At 43.4% G+C, this 27,790-nt stretch overlaps 1 long non-coding RNA gene and 1 pseudogene across 2 annotated transcripts in view; one reads left to right on the top strand and one right to left on the bottom strand.

Moving 5' to 3' along the window:
• Nucleotides 1-27,790, top strand: part of LOC146821615 (uncharacterized) — a 179,615-nt gene that overhangs the window by 68,944 nt on the left and 82,881 nt on the right. The window lies entirely within an intron of this gene.
• Nucleotides 456-27,188, bottom strand: LOC146821616 (uncharacterized; annotated as a pseudogene).

The following is a 27,790-nucleotide window of genomic DNA, read 5'->3' as shown; positions in this document are numbered from 1 at the left end:
AACAATGGAATAAAGATGTTATAAGACAAGACACTTGTATGTATGCTAAACATTGTGTACATGCAACATATCCATGCTTAAACAAGTAGCTTGTTTTGGCATTGTAAAGTTCATATAGGAGTACATATATACATTGCTAGATGTGAGATTTACTACAGCAGACAATGAGTTTGTGACTTGTGTATTTATTAAAGTGTTAAAGGTGAATAGATACGTTATGTAAAAACAAAATTAACAAAAAAAGTGAAGTAGTCAGTTATGGTGAACAATTCCATAGTTGTAGATGGCAGATTGTTTGAAGTCCAAAATACTACTCCCCTCAGAAAGGGAGAAGTATCCAGAAATAGCCCACAAAGTGAATATGTGACACATACTGGAGGAAACTGAGGTTGAGGTTTCTTGCTGGTGGTGGTGGGTTTCTTGCCATCTGCAATTCCTGGATTTTTGCATGGACATCACCGCTTGCGACAACGAGGGGGATCCACTGCTGCTGAGACAGGGGTGTCTGCAGACGTGTCTTCCTCTGACTGGGCCTCCCTTTCTGTGGCTGCCGCTGATGTAGATGGGCCGGATGTAATTGGACCACAGGTAGAGGTAGATGGTAGTGGAAAAGCCCTGCAGAGGTTTGTGTTGATGTACTCTAGCACCCCAATGAGCTGGCCCGTACTGGTGTTGTGGGTGGCCAGCTCCTGGTGTATGTCCCACTGCAGCTACTTCGTCTCCAGGATTTCTGTCAATACCTGGCCCATAATGCCTTGGGGCTCCTGTTGGGCCCCAAGACTTGGTCGATGGTGGCCTGGGTGTGAGTGGCCCCAGTGGCTTCACTCTGCTGGCCCACAGTATGCCTCTCACCACCCCTACCCCCACAGGCCTGTGCCCGTCGCTCAGGTTGCCCTCTCCCACTGGCTCCTGGTTCCTCTGTGACTGGGCTGGTGATCCTCACCTCAGAATCCAGGACTGGGGGGCACAAGATGATAGATACTGTGCTAGGTGCACAGGTTGGGAGGACTGGGATTGGCTGAGGTGTTACAGCTGGGGTGGGAGGTGTTGTTTTGGGCACAGTGAGACTCACTGTTGCGGTCTGCCCAGGCTGACCAAATGTGCCAGGTAAGTCATCCACATCCACATGTCCAGGACTGTTGTCATCACTGAGGGCTTCATCCAGGGGTGGAGTAGGAGTCTCTTTGGTGACCAAGCTCTGGGCAGGTGCTCCGCCAGATCGACCTGTTGTGTAATAGAGAACATTGTTATTGATGGAAGTGTGGTATCAACATCCAAATGATTTGAGTCACAGTAAGCGGCCGATTCCGATCTGGGTCGGAAAGCTCTCCGACCGAGCAGGATCCAGAGTGTTTTCCGACTGAGCCGGACTCCTGCAGTCCGACCGAGCATGCTGCCGGACTCAGTTCGGTCGGACTCCCATAGAAGTCAATGGGAGCCGGTCATAAGACGCGTACATGGGCTCCCATTGACTGAATGGGTATGTCTTACACAATGGCGCCCCCTACAGTGGGTACGCATTGGTGCCATCCGTACCATACATACCTGTGTTGGGGAGACCCTTGGGTCTCCCCCTGTGTCCAAGTCGTAAGGCTACGGGTGACGGGGGGTCCGACGCAGACCCCCTAAGGCAGTTTCCGGGATGTTTTGCGAGCCGGAAACTTAAGCTCGATCCGGCTGTCCGACGCGTGCATTGTACTGGTGCGGTTGGAATTCGCCTCCATTGCACAGCATGGTTTGCTTACGGACGAGGCGTACGGAGCGGTTCGGACCAGGAAACAAGTCGGTCGGCAATTTTGCGTTTCTCGCATCGTACTTGCTCGCTCGTACAGCTGTACGAGTTAGTTGGTAAACACGCGTACAGCTCATACTTTTTACAGCCGCATCGCGTTCGGAGCCCTTCCGAGTGAGACCGGAATCGGCCCCTATGTAGAGACTTAGGAAAAACAGACTAGGAAGAGATTACAATTTTGATATATTTCTGTGGTATTAAACCTGTTAACAAGACGTTTGGAGACAATTCAATGTATGCACTGTAATACAGTAGCTCATCAGATGTGCTGATATTTTGGATTAAGGAATGAATATGACATCTCTCAAACATTTCAGCTAACACAGTAATATGTGTATTTGACCCTTCCAAGGCCTAGTTATGTACAATACAGGCGAACACACAACTTGGCTGTATATTTAGCATTAGTCATCCTGTGAATAGTGCAAAGTCAATGGGCCAACTGACACTTCTAATCAGCTGACTTAGACTAATGCCTTACAAATATTTCAGGTACACACTTGGTATGGTGTCACTCATGCCATCAATAGTTTCAGTTGATGAAACCAGGACAACATCAAGCTGAGTAGGAAAACATGTCTCTGAGTAGAGCATTGCGTGTAGATTGCTCAGTTCATGAGAGGCGGAAATCAGTTGTAACATATCAGACAAATGAGAATGGGCAAAATCACTATTGCATCTTGTTTGGAGTTACAGAAACAGGCCTCATTGTAGTTGTAGTCATTTTAATCTCTACTTGCCAACACGTGGCAATTTTTAACTCAATGGGAAGTGGAAATCAGTTGTAACTTGTAACACAAGTGAAAATGGGCAAACCACTATTGCATCTTGTTTTAAATTACAGAAACAGGGCATCATGGTTGTTGTAGTCATTCAAATGTCTACTTGCCAGCACTTGACCAATGGTTAGTGTTACATACCTGTTGCCAAAATGTAGTTGGGCTGGACCATGCATTTACATATTGACACATATAATAGGTCCTGGGATGGTATTTTCATAATAATACATGACAGACATAATCCCAACATGTGGCATGTAATGAAAATTGATACATGTGATATTATACGCAACAATACACATTGAAACTGACAATCAGACATCTCCGATACTTTTAGTACTGTATGTTGGGAAAGTAGATAGAGAACACAATAGCAAAAGCTGAGATGAGATGAGAGCATACAGGACATTGAAGTGACAGTGAGTGAGGTGTAACTTGCCAGACTCCCCAGCCTTCAGAATGCAGGATAGCCAAGACCTTCTCCTCCCAGGTAAATTGCTGAAATGGGGTGCTGGGAGGACCACTACCAGTTTTCTGGGCCTCCAGGTGGTGCTTGGAGGCCAGGGAATGCATCTTTACCCTCAGGCCATTGCACCTCTTCCTAATTTCCTGCTTTGTGCGCAGGGTGGTACCTACAGCATTCACTTTAATGACTATCCTGGACCATCTTTCCATTTTCCTACTGTTTGTTGGATGTGGGCACCAAACAATTGTGGCTCTACTCTTATGATTATAGTCTTTAGCGCATATTCTCTGTATGTGCCCAAAGTTTGGACTAGGTACGAAAAAACTGTTGAAAATAAACTTTACAGTATTGAAAATACGTACCTGCAGGCAAGCGGTAACAACTTGGCTGGGAGGAATCCCACTCTCACTTGCCTGCAGAGGGGTAAAACAATTTAAACTTAATTTAAAAGAAATCGACAAAACAAAGGACCAATAATACAAAGAATACATATGTAAAGATCAGTTGGATTACAAACCGACCAAGAGTTTAGTAATCCTAAACTAAATGATTAATGTTGGCACCTCATTAAGAAGAAATTTTTGATTCAAGGACGATACTGAAATTAATCACGAACAATGACTTTGATGGGAAAAATTAATCCCATCTTATACACAAATTTTGAAAGAAAACAGGAGTTGTTTTATATCTTGTTCTGACTGTAAAGAAACATATCTTGTCAATGTTCTGTCGCATGAGAGGTATGTGAGGTATATTACATATTTTAATGAGATATTATGAATTTTCTCTTATATTTATACTTATTTTTAAAATTTCGTAAAATAAGTGCACAAAAGGTTTTATGAATGTTTTTAGTGTAATGGTTTTAAAAAGACTAAACACTAGAATAAATTGAACGTGTGCCTTGGAGCACCCAGCTACTCTTATGATTTCAACCACCATGACTGACAACTCAGACTCTGAAAAATATGGATTTTTTTACGTAACCTACGTTCAATTAAAGTGTGTGACAATGACTAACAAAAAACACCAAGAGATATTAGTAAAAAAAATTTGTGTGGAAGTGTTAAATGGGATAGTGGAAAAAGGGAAGACTTGAGTGACCAAAATTGTTGCTCTGTCTTGCCGTGCTGCAGTGGAGAGGCAAAGTATCATGGTCTGGGTTAGGGTGAGTTATATAGTATGATTTGCTGGTGTATCCACTTGGACAGTGAATATCAGCTGTGTTGTTTTTGTATCTTTCCAATGGCCACTGTTGTGGTGCCTTACTGAGAGCGTATCACGGTGTCCTACTGCCATCGGGGAACTGCTGCTAGGAGACTGCCTGTACAACTGTGTTTTCATAAATTGCTTGGTGGGAAACCGCAGCCCTGATGGTTTCTGAGTACACATCATCAACATTACAGTCCGTTGCGGCCCAGGTGGAACACACTCTGTCGACAGCAATCAGCGGTTCAGGCTGCATGCATCGTAATACGGTGGGCAGAAGACCGCCGGCTCAGCGGTCTACTTGGAACTGCCGAAGCAGCAGTCCAGTGGTAAGACGGCCAAAGTCGTAATCAGGCCCTACGTTAGCACCACTCTATTCATGCATGTTTACAGTGATAATGTAAACAAATTATATTATGTTAGCAATCTCAGCCTTGTATAGGTGCTATCACACCTGTAATGTAGCGTATGAGATTGAGTCTATCACAGAACGTGATATAGTTTAACTATGAATGGGGACAAACCATGATTTATGTGGTCACATTACTGTTGGATGGGGAGGTTGTTGCTTTTAAACTGGTTACTAGAGTAACTCATAAAACATCATCCTGTCATGAACTACTTATTTCATGTTTTCATTTACTTCTTTATGTACTGGCATATATATGGAATCCACTGAATTTGGGTGTAGAGGGTATATAGGCGCTCATACAGTATTCACACTATATTTACTAAGACTCAAAAGTGTACGGTGCATCCAAAATTGAGAGAAAACACCCTAACTCTCCAAAAATCAATCTAGGATTGATTACACTGTTCACAATTTTTCGGAGCATTCGTGACTAATACAATGGAAAAAACAGTAGTCAAATGATAAAGCACAAATTAATAGGTTGGGTTCTTGGTTTCTTCTCTTTAATTTTCACAGATCCTCCAATCCCTTATGCCAACACGTTTCGTCAATACACCTACGACTTCCTCAGGGCTGGAAGTAATACAAAGTACGTGGTTGTAACATCATTCATATTGAAGTTCACATAATCCCAAGAAACCTATGAAATTGCACCCAGTGCAAAGGGCTATTCAAAACCTAAATTGTGAGCGCTGTAAGAGCCAGATATAATAATTCATCAGCACATGAACTAACAGATATAGCCAATTAGAATCATTGGCACACAATCCAAACAAAATATAACTTCTACATTTCTCAATATTCACATTATTAACCCCTTGAGTGCCCATGACGAGATGGTCTCGTCATGGGCCGCGGTTGCGCTGTGCCCATGACGAGACTATCTCGTCATGAACCCCGCCCGCTAATTCAACGCCCGGCACAGGGCGGGGAAAGGGCGGGGCACACAAGGGGTTAATCTTCATTGATATCATATAAAATCTCACATCATGCTTAATAACATTCAGTTATTGTTGATACAGTGATTTTGTGGTAATCACACTCGAATCATAACATCCAATAAAGTGCAATTTTATATGTACGTAATCCTTGTGACCTCGAGCTGGAATACCTTAGACTGAGAAAATACCTTGTGGTTTCTTTTCAATGAGACTCTGTAGAGTTAAGGTTAAAAGATACTTAGAACACAAGGCAACGATCTTTCATGGCATCTGTTTTGATCTTAAACGTCCACACACTCTGGTCAATGAATCTTACCTCAATAAAGGTAATCCACTGAATATTTTCATCCTTTTGATAAATTAAGGTTCATATTCTTTAAGGTGAGTATTCAAAATCCTAAGAGGTAATGTAATGTATTACAATTCTACCATAATCACAAATAGCCAAAATGAGTTTTTGCACTAATATCAAACAGTTACTAACATTGTTAACTGTATTCTATTAAAACTTAACTGACTGAACTCAGTAGGAAATCCTAAGAGGTAATGTAATGTATTACAATTCTACCATAATCACAAATAGCCAAAACGAGTTTTTGCACTAATATCAAACAGTTACTAACATTGTTAACTGTATTTCTTACCTCAAATAACGTACTCGTCCAAATAATAAAGTATCCCAAATAATTCACCAAATAAGTCCAGATAAATCTCCTATTATTTCAACCGGGAGAAAGAATGTAATACGTCGCTCCTACAAAGATTACAGAATGATATTTAACACCACTGGCTAACCATATTTTATTTCAATAAAACATGAGATATCAAGTAAAACTATTTTTGAGGTAAGGAATACAGTTAACAATGTTAGTAACTGTTTGATATTAGTGCAAAAACTTGTTTTGGCTATGTGTGATTATGGTAGAATTGTAATACATTACCTCTTGGTATACTCACCTTAAGGAATATGAACCTTAATTTATCAAATGGATGAAAATATTCAGTGGATTACCTTTATTGAGGTAAGATTCATTGACCAGAGAGTGTGGCCATTTAAGATCAAAACAGATGCCATGAGAGATCGTTGCCTTGTGTTCTAAGTATCTTTTAAACTTGACTTTACAGAGATTCATTGAAAAGAAACCACAAGGTATTTTCTCAGTCTAAGGTTTCTTGGGATTATGTGAACTTCAATATGAATGATGTTACAACCATGTACTTTGTATTACTTCCAGCCCTGAGGAAGCCGTAGGTGTATTGCCTGTTACGACGAAATGCGTTGGCATAAGGGATTGGAGGATCTGTGAAAATTAAAGAGAAGAAAACAAGAACCCAGCCTATTAATTTGTGCTATATCATTTGACTACTGTTTTTTGCATTGTATTAGTCAAGAGTGCTCCGAAAAATTGTGAACTATATATGGAATCCTACTGAGTTCAGTCAGTTAAGTTTTAATAGAATTTGGGAACTGATTTACATTCCACAAATTCAATTTTGCAATCTCTCTCCTTTTTTAAACGAGCATTAATGGGTTTTGCGAAGTTTCTACCGATGGCGAAGATACAACATGACACAGGCAAGTATACAGGTGGAATATTAATTTAGTAAGGAAGTTTGTTCTATCGTAGTTAACACAATTTAAGGTCATTCACTGCTATTCACTCATTCACTTTCCAAAGGCATATAATGTTTAGCTATTTAGCTAGCTGAAAACTATTTATTTAACTACAACACCGACCCCATTCCACCTGGAGCCATGACTAGCCCAAGATTGTCTTGGGAGCCTCTCTCCTGCCACCCTAGTGTGGGGATATATCGTTTACTCTTGTAAACAGGAGGTAAGTCTTCTCCCCGGTCTTGGGTCTCCGGGTTTCGGTCACTCTGGCAGCCAGGGAGCCTATAAAGGGAGGGCTGTTAACCACTGAAAAAGTTTTTGATTTCAGTTGAGGCACTCCACCTTGGGTTTGGCCACATTCTGGGGAAAAGCACTACCCCATTATGGGGGACGATCATCTCCTTCCCCATACTGTTTGAGGTCTTCCACTAAGAAGTCTCACCGGTCTGGGATTGGATGTCATCGTAGACCTCAGTGTTCCTCCCTGCAGAGCTCTCTCATCTCTACCTCAGCCCAGAATATGCATCTGCCTGCCAGGTCACCTTGGTTGGGGGTGAGCGGACTTCCACTACATTGTAATGCATTGTTTGGCTAGCAGGAGAAGGTGATCTCTGAACCTTGTAGTAACTTTGTGCAGGGAGGATCTTAGGGATATGCCAATTAAGCAGGGCAATCCCATAGGAGTCTGCGAGAGAGTGATGGCAACAAATGCAGTTGGCGCACTCCTCCAGGAACAGGTGGCCAGTTTTCTGTGGCATCAAATAGGCTTTTGTGTGGGATATTTATCTGGCGCAAGCAGAATCTCTTATTTCTGGAGACCTTTCGGAGGTATTCCAAGGTCCTCTGCCATTCCGTGTCATGTAATGCTCTCCCCAAGAGTTCCTCCCATGCCTCTCTGAGGGGCTGCAGGGAGAGATTACTGTGATCTCTGATTTCTCTACACAGCCAGGTTATCAATCTATGGCCCTTCCCCGTTGTATGTAGCATTTGTAGTAAAGCATTGGTGGGGGTATGTTCAGGGTCTCATCCCAGCGCCTCCTAAGGGATCCCCTAATTTTCCCATTCAGACTGGTCTTCTGGTAGATTGAACTGGTTATATAGCTTGTGAAAATCCATTAGCTCACCCTTCTTATATAGGTCCCCCAGGTTGTGGATACCAGCCTCTTTCCATGTCTCCAGCTCATTAACTCAAAGGGACCCGACTCCATTGGTAGTCCACAAAGGGGCAGTTCAGGTGCAAACAGTACTTTAAAGCCTATGTATATGAAGGCCATTTTGCACAGGGTTATGGCATTAGCCATCAGAAGAGGGACCTCCTGCACTCTTCTCTCACCAGGGAAAAACAGCTTCTTCTGCACTCCCATCTTGACCTTGATGATCGTGTATCCAGTTTCTTGTAGGTGACGTCCCACCAACCATTGAAGTTGGGTGCCAGGAAGTAACCTTAACAGTTTAGAGGCCCCCATCCTCCCTTATCTAGTGGGAGTTTTAGCATTGCCAATCGTATTCTTTGCCTTCCCGTTCCCCATCTGAGAGTAATCAAGAGGGAGTTTAGCTGTATGAAATAATATCTTCGGTAACAGTAAGGGAAGGTTTGCAATATAATAGAGTAGCCCTGGAACCATCACCATCTTGGTGATTGCTATTTGACCCGGAACAGGGAGCTGTAAAGAGGTTCGGAAGGCCACCTGGACGCGCATGGCCCTCATGGCTCTGCCCAGGTTACCATTCAATAGGTCAGTATGGGTTCTGTATACACTGATACAAAGATATCATAATGTAGTAGCGGCCCAATGTAAGCAGTGGGCTCTGTGTGAAATTGACTGGTCCGCTACATTCTTCGGGAGTGGGAAGACACCAGATTTCACATAATTAACTCTTACACCCGAGGCAAGGCTGAAAGCTTCAAGATCTTATGATATCGGGGTGAGGTCATCTCCACATCTCAGATGTACACAAGCATGTCATTAGTGTAAAGTGGGATGGCATGTGTGGTGCTATCTAGGGGAATACCCCAGACTAGACTGTTCCACCTGAATCACATGGCCAAGTGCTCAATGGCCAGTGCTAATAGTAACAGCATCAGGGGCCAGCCCTGTCTTGTAACCTTCGCTATCTTATACTCAACTGATATTTGTTGGCCTGTTTTTGCCCTTGCCATGGCTTTTCTGTAAAGGAACCTAATCCATCTAAGAAGTTGTGGGTAAGTCCGAATCGGTATAGGGTTCAAAATAAGTAGGACCATCTGAACATGTTGAATGCCTGTTCAAGGTCTAAAGATAAACATTCTGCTCTAGGCCATTCCCTGGGGGCCCTCTCCATGATTTGATATAATTTCCTGATGTTACGAGATGTATTTCTCCCTGAAATCCATCTATTCTGATTGCTGTTAGTCATCGGAAGGAGGATCAGGAGAAGTCTACCAGCCAGGAATTTGCTCAGTATTTTGGAATCTGTATTTACAATAGAGATGGGTTGATAGGAGGAGAGTACAATCGGAGACTGCCCCCGCTTCAGGATTGACGTTATTATTGCCTCAATGGTCATACTAGGAAGGCTGCCCATCTTTAGTGCTGCTTCATATATATGTTTTAGCTTCAGTATGACAACTGAGGTAAAGGCCACGTAGTATTCTACCGGCAAGCTGTCTGACCCCGGCACCTTGCCTGTTGACAGTTGCCGGATAGCTTCTCTAATCTCTTGCTCAACAGTTGGGGCCAGTAAACTCTCTTGCAGGCTCCTGGGTAGGGCTTTTGGAACACTTATTCCAACAGGAAAGCTTTAGTGCTCTCATCTTCTGCAGGGGCAGAATCGGAGGAGAGTGCTTTGAAGTACTGCTGGAATGCTTCATATATATCTGCTTGAATGTTATATTCTCTGTCCTCCCTCATGGCTTTGGACAATATGGGCGGGAAAGTCTGCTGTGGTCCAATTAGCCGCGCAAGTCAGCGCCCAGCTCTATCCCTACGGAATGCTCAATGTATGAATTGTAGTCCAGGCCTTAAACCCATCCTAACAAGGTGGCCTAATTTTTACATGCCTCCTGAAATCTCAGCTTGATTGAGGGGGTACCTACAGCCATCCACTTGAGGAACAGCAGGAATGCCTCTAGGTTTTTTTAGATCCGTTTAGAGCATGGTTTGTGCACCCTTCATGGTGTGAAGACAGACCCCCTGATTGCAACTTTGAATGCCTCCCATTCCACCGAGGGGGGGGGAATGAGGCCATGCCCTCATTATTTCAGAAATCATCTATGGCTTCCAGTCATAGTGGTTGTAGTTTATAGGAGGTAATGTGAGTAGGTACAAGGCCCAAGCAAAACTGTACTTCAAGAGGATTGTGATCTAAGGACATCTTTCCCAGATAGGTGGCATGGAGCACCGTCTCCTGGTCCGTCGATGGGCCGAATATATAGTTTAGACAATCCTGTAACTCATGTGGGGGTGAGAAGAATGAGTATTGCTTCATTCCTGGGTTCTGAGTCCCCCAGAAGTCTGCCAGTGACCAAGCCTGTAGCCAGTTCTCTAGAGTTTTGGCATTGTGGGAAGCTGGGGTACCAGGCAGGGGGGGTGTGAACAGACTTGCACAATGTTCAGTACTGAGTTAAAGTCCCCTCCCTGTGAACATGGCGGGCCCATCCAGTCCACCAATCTCTGCGATACTGCTGTCAGAATAGCCAATTGATATACATTGGGGTCATTTATATGGCCCAGGACCAAGGGGTAGCTGTTCAAGCTGCCCCTCCGCAGCACTTAGAAGCCCTACTGATCACCACGTTTATCCACTGTGTGGAATGGCTATGTTTGTTTTGTCCATGTTACTGCTTCCCTTCAAAGGTGTAGTACATACTGTAGTACAATTGACCATGCCATGTGTGCCTCAGTTTACTACCCTCCTCATTCATCAAGTGGGTACCCAAACTTCTCAGAAGTGCCTGTACTCCATAGCACTTGCACAGGGTGCCTAACCTCCTCACATTCCAGGAAAGAGCTGTGTATTTACCTGGGTTCATCATCATGCTTAGAGGAAGGCTCAAAGGTGTACAACAACTGCTGGTCTGGCAAGAAAACAGTGCCGGATCTTAACTATGACTGAAAAACTGTCTGCTCTACAGAGAGCCCTTTGTGGTATGTAACAAGAATCAAGTGTTCAATGCTGACTGAGAGGGGTATGAGGCCAAAGTGGCAGGCTCCTTTGGGTGGACGGTTAGCCCTTTGTGGTCGGCGATCTAGATGTCACAGCTTAAGGATTAAATAAGGGTCTCACACAGGTTCATCCGCTATTTGTGGAGTCACAATAGGCATAGGACAGTCTCCATTAGACCTCTCGGATGCTGGTGGTGATCTGAACCTGGTGCTACTGCCACACCGCCACCGAATTCTGGTCATCCCAGATTTGTAGTGGGGTCGGTGGTCCCTGCATGGTGCCCAACTCTCCTGCTTCTGGTGCATCTGAGCCATGTTTGATTTTGCTCACTTGGGGACTGGTTTGGGAGTTCTTCTGGCTCCCTAGTCCAATATGTAGCTGATCAATCCATGACCAAGCATCTTTAGGCAATGCAAAACAGTGAGACTGTTGGTCCATTACTGCTTTCAACTTTTCCCAGAAGAGTGAGGTGTATGTTAGGCCCTGTTCCCTCAGGCGCCTTTTGACTGACCGGAATGAAGCCCTCTGATGTTGTACTGCCTAGCAGTACTTTAGAATCATCCACCAACTGTGGGCCCTTCTTTCAGGTGGCACTGAGAATGAGGGCTCGTCCCTGAAGAAAAACAGGATTTTTTCTGCAATCGGCCTCATGGGTGCCCCTGTCAGAGGGGGCCGGGTGGAAACACGATGTGTCCTCTTTACTGTGAACATGAAGGAGAGGCCATCAGGACACACTTGTTCTTGGAGCCATTGTTCATTAACGAGGGTGGCCTGGGGGCCCTTTGATTTTTCAGGTAGGCTTACTATATGGCGATTAGTACACCTTGCCCTTCCCTTAGCATTTTCAGCAAGGTGTTTTAGAATCCACACTCGCTCTGTTAAAGCATGTGGCTCCTTAGAAGTGGATATCAACTGGGGTTTGAGTTCCGTCCATGTTGTTTCTGCTTGACCTAGCCTGTCACTCAGTTTTTCATGCTCATCCCTCAGTATGTTGAGGTCGATAGTCCACGTATCCACCTTGGCCTCTAGACCAATTCTAAACTCTCCAATTGCCATTAGCATTTATGATGTGTCAGTGGAGCTTCCTTGCGCAGTTGAGAGCATCAATGCTGCCGTGTACATCTCTAGGTCCGCTTTGACCATTGTGGTCGTTGGCTCGGGGGGTTTTGTGCTTGATTCTTCCCCATCATGGGGCACGGCTCCCCAGGGGAGGAAGGAAGGAGGGAGGAGCCTCCACGGTGAGTTAGATGTTGGTGCTTCTGTACTGTATGGCTGATAGATAGCCGCTCACACTTCAGAGCATGTTGTTGGGGGAGACTCTTGATCCACCTGACTCCAGCGTGGGGATAGCACCCACCCTGGGGCAGCAGGAGCAGCCCCCAATTTGCAGTCTCCTTTTTGGGTATGGGTTGTGGCTTGCTCCCTTTATTGTCAGTGCATGGCCTGCCTCTCCCCCATGGCACGAGGTGACATGAGCAGTCAAGAAGAGGCTTTTTAAAAGGCCGCAGAACAGGGGACCATAATTCCTGGTTTGAGCTCCAATCTCCCCAAAGCCTGCCAATCCAGGACTCAGAATCTCAGGCCTGTGCTTTCAGCCCGGGTGCCTTTTTGGGGGAGTGAGGGGCTTCAACCTCTCTCGGTGACTTTTTTCAAGCACTTCCCTTCTTTGGTGGTCAGCCCACACGGCTACTGCTGGACCTCCTGTCTTCCGCCTGGGTGGCCTGCAAGACTGGATGCTGCCACAGGTAGGTACCTACACCCCCTAAACTCAACAACTAGTGACGGGGAGGTGGGCCACCCCCACCCAAAAGTCGAGGCTCATCACTGTGTCCCAGTCGGGCCCTGATCAGGCCTCTGCACGGCCTGCCATCTTTTGTCTCAAGGATCTCCTCATCTCCTGACTCTGCTTTGATGTGGGCCTCTAGATTCTCTTCCTTCAGGGCAGGCCGCGGTGATCTTGCTGTTCAGTAGGGGCTTAAAAGTGTAGATAGTATCACGAATTTCAGTGGAATTTAATTGGCCGACTCTCGAGCTAGATTACCATGCATCCACCACCTTGGGTGGTTAGCCATGCCTCTCCCACAATCTCACTCATAGAGAGAATGAGAACTTTCATTTGCAGTCCGTCATAAAGCCTGCAGTTGAGTAACACGGCTTAACATTTTGTCTAGAATGGAAATATTAGTACACAATATGGGTTGTATCACATAAAATGGGCACTGTGAGTGCCAAGTTAAGGCACATGAAAGTATCAAGTAAAGTGAGCACTGGAAGTGCTAAATCAAGGCACCATCTCTGCCAGTTTTGGGCTGACTGGTGTCTATAATAGTTGAGTAGCTGGAGTGGTGCTATTTTATCTACTTAAACAGTGATAAAGGATTGATTGTCATGGGGAATTATAAAGTGATGTCCTGCATTTAGCTGGCAATATCTAAAATAAAAAACAAAACTTAACACAATAACATATACAAATCAACATAACTACATAGTTAAACCTGTAAGCGCTGAGGCTTTTCTCTCCCAGTTCTGAGCCCTTTTTGATGTCTGTGGCAGTTTGTGCTTAAAGTTTCACAACATTTTCCCAAAATAGATATCCATGCCAAATTTGATTCAATTTTGGGGATTCCAAAGGTATACAGTGCTTGCAGATTCACCTGGAGCGAAGTAAGAAAATAGCGAAAATTAAAGACTGTTGGGGCCTTCAGGGGTGGTGTCTGTGAGGGCCAACTCTTAATCCATATCTGTTCCATAAAGATAAAAATCATTGTGGTTCACTGGGCTTTCTGTCTGCCCAGGGGAGAGGAGAGCATACAGAGTGTAGGGTCTTTTAGGAGAGGGACTATGATCTAATGCCTTGGCCATCCACCCCCTCCCTATTTCTTGTATGTATATATTAAAATCCCTGATATTTAGTGTGTTTTGTGCTTCCACTGGGTGGATAAATTAGGGGTAAGTCACTGAATCTGATGCCATGGGGGGAAGAAAGACTGTTGGTGAATTTGGAGAGGGGGTACTGCCCACACCCTTCCCTACTGGCTTTCTAACCCTCTGTAGGGTGCAGAAAAACTGAATATGTATTTTTGTTGGGGAGGGGCACTTGGCAATGCCTAGGAGGTTCTCCCATCCAACAGCTGTCCCTATTGGCTAGTGGGTGGATCCTTGATTTGTGACAGCCCTCCTGTGGCCTTCCCAAAAGAGTGTCCACAAGGAAGAGTTACCATTGTAAAGGGGGCATTCTCCACTTTCCAACAGTACTTCTCCTGTCGTGATTGTTTCTAGGGGGCTTAGATAGGTCCCCCAGCATCAATTACAGTGAAAGCAGCTAGAGCCCAAAGACTCCGGGTGCTTTCGCATTCAATCAATGTGATGTGAGTATGCATGGTGTGCTGCTCATCAAACTGATTGAAAAACATCATCTTGGGCTATGATTGAAGCGCACCAGAAAGATTTTCTTCCTTTGGTGTGAGGAAGTGACATTTATATTCTTCAAACCTGTGAGGTAGTATGAAGGTCATGAATTTCTCATTTCCCAGACCAAATTGATTAATACACACAAGAGCAAAACACAAACAAAATTCAAAACTTAACACAAAACATTAACTGCAATACAGCACAACATTGCCTCGCATTGCCATGCCTTCTTCTTCTGGTAGGCACCAGGAATATTTCACCAGTCGGCAATTGCTGAGATTATGAATTGGGGACAATTTGAGATGTTTATAGACTAATTTGAGACCAAATATAACGCAAGTATTGGATTTTGAGTTAATTTACAAATTTATCTAAAATACGATATAAAAAAAGAACTGTGTGTTGAGAAGGAGAAAAAAACGGGCGCATTATGTTTGCGAGGCATTAAAGCCCTATTGTATACAGACAGTGGAGACATTGTCAGCTTATCTGCCTTGAAAATCAGGCAATAGCAAAACATGTGTCATTCGTTGATGTGCGAATTACAATTGTATTGTCTATTTAACTAATAGAAGAAGATGTAAGATGCAAACCTGTGGTCAAAACAAGCTTTTCATTCAGATAAAAGTCATGGATATAGAGAATAAAGGCAAGAAAATGAAAAGAATATTTGATGGATGTGATTTTATGGACTTTGGAGAATCAATCGAACGTTAAGAAGAAAATTACTGTATGCCTCCCTTTAGGTTGTAATTACAGTATTAACTAAACCAGGGGGATACTGGTGTTATGGGGTTGGGTCGTAGGGCTTGGACTCTGTTACCCAAAAGCGTCTTCTTTTTAACTTTTTCTCTCATCATAGATGTGTCCTTTTTTTGTAAAACCAAAATCACAATTTCACGATCCGATGCTAAAAATATTATATTTTACAAATAAATTGCAAATCATAATTTGGATGGCCATCTATTAGTAGTAATGCAAGAGTGTCTGCCTTGGTCAGCAAGCATGATCTAAAGTTGAAGAGACCAGCTCTGTAAAAAATCAAAAAACACATTTCAGTTTCTCCTGTTCCCCCTGCAGACAGTGGTAGAAAATGCACTAATTAGGGTCAATTAGGATGATGATGTAGCTAATGTGGACACTTGCCTGCTGCGTACTTGACTACGATCATCAACTCATGTCACATGTGACAGAAAGCAGCTGTCACCTAGAGATGACTTTCATTCACTGCTTGTGTCTGATTTAACCCCATGTCCGGAGATGAAAGTTTTCCTAATCCCTTTCCACACTGCTAAGCCCGTCTTTGTGAAGTTGTTTGACACCAGTAAGCAGACCAGCTATCTGTCAATTAAACACATTGAGTGTTTTTCGAAATGGAATGTCTTCTTGTTCAAGCGTTGCAGATTTACAACAAATGCAATTATGCCGTTCTTTTAAAAAAAGGATTTGCACTAAAATGAACCTATATTTGGCGGAGCGCTGAAAATCATCACGTGCACTCTTGCGTGACTTATGTATGTGCTAAATAAATCTTAAAGTATTGTGTATAAACATGCGGAAATTGTAAGAAAGTGCGTACTGTAACCTAATACAAAGTGAAAAAGAACGTTTTATTCAAAACTCGCTTTCCCTTAGAAAACACATTCAAAAATGTATACAGACATCCTAAAGTGAGATTGCGAGGTGATGGCGACTGGTATGCAGCACATTTTTGACGAACATGGTACTTTCAAATCCAGAATAGAAAAGAACATAAAATAGCCGCACCAGTAAAGCAACGCAAACCGCAGCTACTGGAACACAAGGCACAGCAAACGCTTCTGTAATCAGGATGGCTACATCTGGGGTTAAATTATGTAAACGATAAGTGAGGGGGTCTATTTAGTATCCTTTGTTTGATGAAATTACAGATGTGATGTGACACCTCTGGTAATGATCACAAGAAGGGACAACAGCAAAGATATATAAAATTAATATAAACGTGATAAAATAGTTGTACAATCCAGCTGAAAGGTATACCGACATTTAACCCAACCTTTCTGGTCAGATGGTGTGTTTTGCACCCACCCCCCTCTGCACAGCAGAAACACAACACACGGCCTTTGATCATGTGCTGCATACAGTGGGTGCACAGTGTGTCATTTGGACATGCATTGAACCCAGTACCTGTGTCTCCAAACCCGTCATCTGTGTTCAGTGGGCATTATGTAAGGGCCATGGTCTTTAGGATGCCATGCGCCCAGTCCACAAGACCTCATGATCAAAGCCTGCTACAGACAATGTAGGACTTGGCCCGTTTTTGGCTAAAGTTCCCTAAACTTTTTGCTTTACCCCTAGACCTTTTTTCTGACATGGTGTTGCCAACTTAGGTGCTTCAGGTACTTTTCCACTGCTGATCAGTGTCAAAGTGCAAGTGCTCCCTGTATAAAGTATAACGATAATTGGTTGTCCATGATTGGTATGTTTACCTTACTAGTAAAGTCCCTAGTTAAGTGCACTATGTGTGCCAGGGCTGGTAATGCAAATGCTACTAGTGGGCCTGCAGCACTACTTGTGCCACCCACACCAGTAGCCTTAAAGAGGGAACTCAGGCCTGCCATTGCAGTGCCTGCGCGCGGTTTGTTAAACTGCCATGATGTTCTGACAAGTGCACCCACTTGCCAGACCTTACCCTTCCCTTTTTATGCACAGCGGACACCCCTATGGTAGGCCCAAGGTACCCCCTGGGCAGGGTGCAGTGTATGTGAAAGGTAGGACATGTGCTAAGGTGTGTACCATGTACTGACAGTGAAATAATCTCCATTTCATTTTTCACTGTTGAAAAGCCACCTTGCCCATAGGACAGAATGGGGAGGCTGCGTAATATCTTTTCCTGCCTATCTTCCCAAAGGCTGAAGATGGAGAGGTGAAGTTTAGTATGCCTGAACTCACAATGTAATAACACATCTTTCTATGAAGGTGGTTTTTGCATTATGTGTTTATATACCACTCTTTTAGAAGTGGCTGGGTTTTTGTGCTCTAACATTTCTGTGTGTCTCTGCCTGTTGTGGATTGACTGTCTGGATTTGTAAGCGATAGGATCTGGGGCGGGGTGCGGGCTCGCAGGGAGACGCTCTCGGCCTCTCTCTCATTCTGGCAGCGCGAGCCTCTGCTTCAGTTCGTATCCTGGCCCGTACTTGCCAAGAGAGTGGCAGTACCGGGGCCGGACCATGGAGCTGCACTTTTTGTCATACCATACCCGTGTTGGGGCAACTGTTTACAGAGGCTACTTGCGAGTCAGCACGAGTGGCGGAGACACTGCCTAAGGCACTGTGATCAGTGCTGGAGTGAATTACGCATTACTTTATTTCTGCATACCGGAGTACCTGATTGTCGTATGACGCATTGCATTATTTCTGTATAATGAAGTACCTGGCTGTTGCATTACGCATTGCATTATTTCTACAATGCAAAGTGCCTGATTGTTGCGTTACGCATTGCATTACTTTTCCATTGCAAAGTGCCTGATTCTAGCATTATGAACTGCATAAAATGGTAGTAGGACTACAGTGGAATGTTTAGAAATGCTCATTAATATTACTTGAACTTACAAGGCCTGGTTGGCCTAAAAACCAACCAGAAGGAATATTACACATACTCATATGTGGGATTTATATCGTGTGGTCTTATCGTATATCTTCTATATAACATTTGTACTCGTTTTTATAAAACTCGTGTGGAGTCCATTTGTGGTGTCATCATTGGGTTGCGGTGAGCATGGTTGCAAATACTTTACACATTGCCTTGAAGATAAGCCTGGTTGCTCATGCCAAGCTACCAAGGGGGTGAGTGGGGGCTATCTCAGAAGGTGTCCTTCCTTTCCCTGAAGTGGAAACAAGGATCCCGATTTGACCTAAGGTACCTACCTCAGCCAACCAGGGATCCCGGGTCTAATAGACAACCTTAGGTCCTTCTCAGCAAGCTTTGCATACAGGACATTGGTTATAGAAATGACTTGTACCCAGGGCCCTAAAGCCAAACAGAGCCTTCTATGGACAACTTTTGGTCATGTATGGAAAACACTAGATAGCATTTAATTTACTTGGTATTCAGTTCCCTGCACCACCCCTCATTTTTCCATCATTCACCTCATTCACATTAATTTCCCTTATCCACTCAATATCTGTTGTCAACCAACTTACAACCCTTTCACTCTATAATTGTGTCTAATCCCTGATAATCACCATCACACTTTTCCTTAATCACCTTAAATCCTCCTTCCCTTCCTCGCCCTTTCTTGCTCTTTCTTCATACCAGTAATAACCCAGTTTCCCTAATCTGTCCAGCCACTTAATCTTCAACACTTTCTCTCCACTCTCCCTTCATTCCAGTGAGCATCCCCTCACTCTCCATTTACTTTTCTTTGCCCCCCTTTAATTCATTCGCTCCTCTCTTCCCCTTGACTCCTTCACTCCATCTTTGTTCACCAAGTACCTCCCATGTCCCATCATTGCCCAGCATTCAACTAGATGTCCCACGATTCCCACCTGTCTGCCACATACCCAAGTTGGGCAGACATCTGTAAAGATCTTACCAGGAGAAGATTCTGCAGGAGCGCCACCGAGATTCAGGATGCTGTTGCAAAGGTCCCAACCTTCCACCACCACCTAGTGCCTCTATCGAACCCTAGAGTGCACAGGTAATAGGGGAAAGAGGGGAAACAAAACAAGGAAAGAGGGGTAACAATCACTGGGGCTGCCGTCTTCACCTCATCTGCGTGTCAGGGGAACCTTGTTATCTAGGAGAGTACAAATACAGGGTGAGTACAAAAGACAGGGTGCTTAGATAAGTTCCCCAACCCAACTAGACAGACCATGAAATATCTACTAGTAGTGATACCTAGCTCCCGAACAGGGACGACTGTTGAAGGGTTTTCTGAAGATGTATGCAGGAAAGGCACAGGGTTAACCGAGTTGAGGAAAGCACAGACGCCTTAAGGTGTATCCCATCTTCTAAATAGAGTAATGTTCCTAAAAATAAGGACAGAAATAAGATAACGCTGAGATAGAGCTCAACTATATACCCCTTATACCCAGTGCAATGTTACCGTCTAATGCAACTGAAAGAGTCCAGCGGTGAATCAGGATCACAACAGGTCCAGAGGCGGAGATCCTCACCAGGCCCATACAACACACGGTGCTGTGATGAAGACTTGCTCCAGGGACGACAACGTAAGAAAATGATTTAAGGACTGGAGGCGGGAGTCAATAAGCCCGGCCGGCCCACGGGACAAAATCCGGTAAGGCGGGCGGAGCACACAACAACCCACGGAAGCTCCAAACGAAGGGAGCCTGAAGAACTGCAAAGTACCAAGCGCGTAGCGCACTACACGGCAAATAGAACAGAGGATTTCCCGGAAAAAAGAAACCGAGCTCTGAATAATAGCTGTACGGAAGGTAAACAGCTAAGTTATCGCAAAAACCGAACGGAAGACGGAGGTCGGAGATGCAAACTCCGAGAGGCGTAGGAATTCAAAGTCCGAGTTCAAAACGGGAAGTCGCTAGACACAGCCTGCGGGGCAACACTGGAACGCGAAGCCTCGAGATCACCGGAAGGCAGGCTTTTCTACTTGCCTGACGCAGTCGCGCATGCGCGATAGCGAGCCGCCATGTTGGATCCAATCTCGGCATTCCGGCTGCTTTCTGCAATCATGACACATCTTAGATTCTTCTGTGTAAGCCACACCCAATATGTATTCTACCTTTCCACCTCCTAAGATATGGTATAAGTACCTTCAACATTCTATCACATTACTGCCTTGTTTTCCGCTTCCATTGTCAGAGTAAACTGTCTAAAGTGAGTGCAAAGTAACATTTCATTTTGGGGCTTGAAGCTGGATTCCCAGTGTTTATGGCAAGTGCCAAGCAATTTCACCTGAGCCTCACCAATTGTAAGATGCAGTCATTTGAAGGTTGTATCAATTCTCACAAGCAACAGAAAATGTGCAATATCACCTTTTTAACTTTAAAGGGCTCAATCAGAGTCTCTTGGAAGAACATGAAGTAAACCTACCTACATAAAAAACATCACTGCGTGGTGATGTTATTAACCTGTTGCTAGATTTCAACTTTATCGAACATTTAAACTGAATGTGATTCTCATTAATGACGTGTTTTCTCCATGCAAATTCCTCCAGATAATACTTGATGGGATCTAAGCGGGAAAAACCCTAGGTTCAAGCACATTATGCACCCATTTATTGTAAATGGGGTGCAAGTACTATTTGCGTTCGGCTTCACATTCAAAGTTGGACCCTAAACAAATCTGTTCATCTTAGTGTGATAGTCAGATGTTCCATCTCACTACTTCTTTAACTATTTATTATGTATATACACAACTATGGTAATATACAGTTATATATATTTGTAAATTAAATTACTTCTTTCTCAAAAAATGGCAATCAAAAAATTGTTTTTGCGTTGTAAGCCAAAATGAAAAAAAAAACACATTAAATATTCCATTGTAAAAACATTATGTCCGTTTCCAAAGAGAGTAAAAAAATTACGGACACAGATCTGTGCCTGTGTCTTGAAAATAACTATGGGCCATATGTAGGTAAAACGTGTTTTGCGATTCTCTAATTGCAATTTTTAGGGAAACGCAATTAGAGAATTGCAAAACGGAATGTAGGTAGGATTAGCAAAATATTTTGTGATTCCCACCTATTCCTTATTTGCGAATCCCAAATTGAGATTCGCAAATAAGGAATACCTTGCCATTCATTCCTATGGGCTAGAAGGCCCATAGGAATGAATAGGCAGACATTCTCAATTTGCGATTCTCAATTAGAGAATCGCAAATTGAGAATGCAATTTCAAGGTTGCAAGGGTGTCAATAGGACACCCTTTTGCACCCCTGAAATAAACATGTGTGCACATGTGGCGCACATACATGCGCTAAGGGCATGTATGTGCGCCACATGGCACTTTGAAAAATGCAAAAAGTGCATTTTTCAAGGAAATCACAAATTACCACCAACCTGAGGTTGGTGGTAATATGCGATTCCTTAAGCCAAAATTGCACAACTTGGGTGCTTCATACATTGCATTTAAGGAATCGTAATTTGGGATTCCTTAAATGCATTAGCAAAATAAGGAATCGCAAATTTTGCGATTCCTTATTTTGCGTGTGGGTTTTTGTGTGCTACATAGCACACTCCCCAAATTGCGATCGCAAACGCCGAAATTCGGCGAATTTCAGCATTTGCGATCGCAATTTGGCTTCCTACATATGGCCCTATATGACTTTCTTAAATTCACAAAGTTTCCCAGGAGTAATTCTGGAAAACTTCACTAGGTACAGGTGCAGGTTTCCAAGAACACTTCTGTAAAGATCAAGAGACATTTCAGTCTGGGATTTTGTTCCTGCTGTGAGGAGAATCTCTGACAACGAAGCAAAGGAATTCCCTGTGCAAACGCAATTTCTTTACCACAGAAAAATATTTTCCATATCTAGAAACTGTTACCGTACACCCACACCAAATCCGTGGGTGACCCATTCCACTTCTCATCATGAAAATAGTTTTTTCCCAGCCCTTCCCTTCCACTTCTTGGGACATCCATTTTCCCACCCCTTGAATGAGATTTACAGGTGTGGAGAACCCTACATACAGGTAAATGGGTTTATGCCTGCCAGGAATGTCTTTGTACACTGAATGTATCTTTGTGGATAGTGCCCTTTGTGCTTTGTAGACCTTTTCTCATTAAGCTGGGCAAATACGCTGTTTGAGGTTGTTTGACCCCTATGCCTTCCATAACCTGTTCTTTAATAATATATACTGTTCACCTGCAATTTTATATATCTTCCTTTTTTGGGAAGTAATAACCTAGGGCACGCAACACAGTGCAGCACTCAAAGAGGCTGACCTGCATTTCGTAACCGGGAGGAAGGGGAGGAGAGATATGGCTCTCTCTTCCCCTTTCCCTAGCGCTGGTGCTGATTTCAGCTGCTGTGCGCCAGGCACACAACTTAGTGCCATAGCATTAGGTTTCATGCCTGAGTCCAGCATAGGTTTTGCACAGGAAGCATAGCCTCCTTGTACAACATACTATCCCTAGTCATGTTTAACCCCTTGTGTGCTCATGACGGAACCACGCCGTCATGAGCCACGGGCGGCGTGTGCTCATGACGGCGTGGTTCCGTCATGCTGCGGCCGCTCCTCCCACGCGACACTAATTCCCCGCCTGTGCGGGCGAAATAGAGAGTGGGCGGAGTCGTGACAGAACCACACCGTCATGAGCACAGCTCGCCCGTGACTCATGACGGCGTGGTTCCGTCATGAGCATGGCGGCGCCGCGCTCACCCCTCACCCCCCCAGCGCTGCGGCGGAATTCGTGCCGCAGCGAAGGGGTTAAACCCTGCAAGTGTGCGGCACAGTGCAGCACATATTTAAAGTCAGAAAAGAAAGGAGAAATCAAAACATTCCTCTTGTTAATGCCTCCTTTGAAGTGTTGTTAATTTTTGGTACTAAACCCTGTTTACAATTGTGTGTAGATAGGGTTTTGGGTCAAAAGGAATGGGTGGTAGCATGGGAATGCCCATGTACCACCCATGTAACGTCCCTTGGTGCTAAGTAAAGCAAGGCAGTGCTTCCCGCTGCTCTACGTTACTTTCAGAGTACTTTCCAGCACAAAACATGTTATGCACTGGAAAGTAAATTAGGAAAAATCATTTTGTGCTGGTTAGTCACTTTTGTGACACTAACCCTGAGCAAAACATTTGTAAAACTGCCCCTCAGTAAATATCAATATCGCCATATGCTCTGTTTACTGGGTGCTTTTTTCCCTTTCCATTCCTAGTTCTGCAACTAGGAATGGGGAATAACGATACCATCTGTGTTTTCACGAGGTTGGGAAATAAAAGCCATCTTTGGTGTGTCGTGCCATTGCCAAATAAGGAAGAAAAGAGGCTTTCTCAGCTTGTATTCAGCAATACAAGTGAGTATCATACAATTGGGCTCATTTATGATTTGTAAAGCAATGTGATATTTTATTGTGGGATTAAGGATCACTGAGCGGGAAACATTTTACATTTCACCTTACCCAGGTAATTGCTACGTACCCTGTCTGACTTCATCAACAAAAACTCGAGAATTCGATTGGGGTCACTCCTTTCGTGATGTCGGAAAAAAACGAAAAAAGAACAACGTGCTGCAGGACAGTAAACTTTTAACTAGACGGATCCATTTTACTGCAAAAGTAGTGACCTTGAACACAAAACATTTGTTTAAACAGACCAGGCTCTTCGGCATCTTTTCAAAAGATAACCTCTCAGTTTCAGAAAATCGTCAAATTAAGACCTCTTAGGAAACCAAAGTCCCTTTCTCTTTAGCCTCAAGAAGTAAGCCAAAAACATATGGCTTGCATGTTCCTAATTCTTAAAATAAAGCAATGTGCTGCACATTAAGGATATGAAGTAAACAGGAAGAGGAAGATATATGAAAGATTAGTGTTGCCGGGAGGCAAAAGTGATACATTGTATGTCGGTGGAAAGCTTTTGACCAATTCATTATTGACTTTTTGCAGTGCAGCGGGACATGCTTTTATGTTTTTTGTGACAGTGCCTCTCCCACTTTGAAAGACAATGCATTCCTGATATTTTGTTTTTAATTAAAGCAGCACTGTCCTATTGCTGACTTACTATCATAAATGAACATTGCCAATGAATATCTATCCCGAGTTAAATTACTTAATTACTGTAAAACTGTTATGGATGTTTAAAGTTCTCCTGTAGAGCCAAAGTGAAAAACTCAGTGGTCAATTAGTAGACCTGGGCAGAACTTAGAGGTCCAATATGGCAACTGGATTTCCCTGCCGCTTGTATACTGGATCATGTATATTTCTGGAAATGATTATGTTTTAAACGCAGCCTAACCACGAGTATTTAACTTTTCCAAAAACGACGTGCTATCTGACTAATCGTATAACAGTATTTTTTTTTTATAAAGCAACTTTATAAGTTTCGAGGTCCCCGAGAACAAAAAGCATGCTACACAGTGGACCTATCATGGCGAAAGCATGCAAGCCCCAACACCAGCCCCCCCACTCACCTCTATCAGTCCCCTGAGTCTAGTCCATAATAGGACCACCATTTGGCCCATATCCTGTCAAACTAATGAGGGCAGCCCCTGGCATCGTACACTGGCTCTTCCATTTGAGTAAACCAATTTATTCCCATTCACCATTCAGTTAGGGTGGGGAGGTGAAAGGATCTCCACCTATGGGCAATGTCATGTTCGGCCATTGTGGCTATTCCCACCATTATCCACTCACCACAGAGGCACCCGATTCCGCGAAGATACCAAACAACACCATCTTTGAGGTTAAACTCACTATCCTATCCAAGATCCGGGACAGCAACATCCTTATACCCTGCCAAAAGCCCAGGATTCGTCGATGTTATGACTTGCATTCTGAAGGGGCAGGTCCATACCATATAGAAATGTCTGTGCTGGTTTATGGACACCAGAAGCAATTTGTTTGAAACAATATCCCTGCCTTCCATAAAAGTTGTGGTATGAAATACGTCATGTGGAGATAGTGAAGTTGGAGCAATTGGATCTTGGAGGAGATAGCTAAATGCGAGAGCCATCTGGGCATCTCACCAATCGTCATCCTCCAGCGGACCGAGCCACCCCGACCACCGCCGCCTGAGAGATAGCAGTGTGTCTAGAGCATTATTATGCAAAAAAGTGGGACCCACTCTAAAAAGAGACAATTTGAAGTCCAGGAGAAGAGGGGAAAACCAAAACATTCAATCAAGAACTCCCTCACGACCTATATTTCTTTCATCAAAGTAGAATTAAATTCAGCATGGGCTAAATAGCAGTGTAGTCACATCAACAGAACTAATAGAATAAAATTGATTTTATCATAGTTGTTTATTTAACTTCTTTTTTAACATTGAAGGTATATGTATCAAAAATTTCATTGTTTTTTCTCCTTTTTTTATAAAAAAAATGTTTTATATATATATATGTCTCAACAGAATTCCTACATGAAACTCAAGATTAAATGCAGTACAATGTTGAGCAAATAACCCCCGGATAAGAACAATTACACATACAGAAAAAAAGATATTCATTCATACTCAAACAAAACTATCCAAACTTATACGGACTCATACAACATTCACTTTTATGTACATTTTTATATATATATATATATATATGTCCAACAAAGGCCCTGAAGCATTGAGAGGTCTCTCGACGCTGTTCTCGCAGTACTTATTAAGGCTAATTTATTCTGGTAAGTTCCGCCCCTCAATGCTTCAGGGCCTTTGTTGGACAAATATTAAACGCGGCTGCCCGGCCGCGGAGAGGAGCTCCATCTCCGGCTGCAAGCACTGCATCACCAGCTGGAAGAGGCTGCCATTTCGAACTTTCCAAATGGATCAGCACGTTGTTCACATGCAAATTAGTCTGCCTAACGGGTCCACCACCTACTAAGGTAACAATTATGAAAAATTGCAAGCAAATGGGACACTTTTTTCTCGCATTCAGGACTTCAAGTCCCAACAGGCATTGAAACTAATGCACTATGCACACGCCCACTGAGGGGCGGAACTTACCAGAATAAATTAGCCTTAATAAGTACTGCGAGTCTGAATTGGTTGTTTGTTTGCTGCCCTGACGAAGAGGTTCGCCTTGAAACGCGTTGGCTACATGGAATCAGGTGGCAAAGTGAGGCAGACTGCATTTTACAGCCCTTTGGCAGAACAGCGTCGAGAGACCTCTCAATGCTTCAGGGCCTTTGTTGGACATATATATATATATATATATATATATATATATATATATCTATATATATATATCAAAAAAACACCTCCTTCCGTCAAAGTCGATGAGGCGACACAGCGGGGCTTGCAAAGACCATTTATTTAAGCAGGCATGACGCGTTTTGGTATTACACCTTTATCAAATGCCGTTAGTTTAAAAAGTGCCTCTGGTGCTAGCAGTTCTTGTATAAGTCTGTTTATATAGCCCCAATGCCTGAAGTAGTATGGAGCACACCTGATGCGGAATCACTCGAGCAATACAAGATTGTAAGACTACATTACCCAGCATGCAGTTTGTCCATCGTGCTCATGAGTGGTTCCGTTTAGCCGGTATTTTTCTTTTCGTTCTGAAGTAGTAAGCCGACTTAAGCGTGACCAGGTAAGATCTCTAGCGCTGTGCTGGGCAATAACAGTCTTTGTATCCCACACTTCCAGCCTCGCAATCTCCATCGGTGGCAGATATGGAGACGCCATTAAAGTAGCAACATCTCTCCATAAAAGTTTGGACTGCACGTTGTCAGCATATTCTCTGTTCACTTTTGGAATGCGAGGTAGTCCGAGAAAATTGCCATTGATCCCTTTGGACTGTTGCGGAAGGGCCATCCTCGCGTGTCAGTGGCAGCACGCAATACATCAAAAAAACACCTCCTTCCGTCGAAGTCGATGAGGCGACACAGCGGGGCTTGCAAAGACCATTTATTTAAGCAGGCATGACGCGTTTCGGTATTACACCTTTATAAAAAAAATGTTTTATATATATATTTGTCTCAACAGAATTCCTACATGAAACTCAAGATTAAATGCAGTACAATGTTGAGCAAATAACCCCCGGATAAGAACAATTACACATACAGAAAAAAAGATATTCATTCATACTCAAACAAAACTATCCAAACTCATACGGACTCATACAACATTCACTTTTCTGTACATTTTTATATATATATATATATATATATATATATATATATATTTTTTTTTTTTATAAAAAAGGAGAAATAAGCAATGCAATTTTTGAAACATATACCTTCAATGTTAAAAAAGAAGTTAAATAAACAACTATGATAAAATCAATTTTATTCTATTACTTCTGTTGATGTGACTACACTGCTGTTTAGCCAATGCTGAATTAAGTTCTACTTTGATGAAAGAAATATAGGTTGTGAAGGAGTTTTTGATTGAATATCTAGAGCATTATTAACCAG

This window comes from Triturus cristatus, chromosome 6 (genome assembly GCF_964204655.1).
Source record: "Triturus cristatus chromosome 6, aTriCri1.1, whole genome shotgun sequence".
Classification (NCBI taxonomy): Eukaryota; Metazoa; Chordata; class Amphibia; order Caudata; family Salamandridae; genus Triturus; species Triturus cristatus.
The sequence above is the reverse complement of the archived record's forward strand: the minus strand, read 5'-3'. Positions and strand labels throughout refer to the sequence as shown.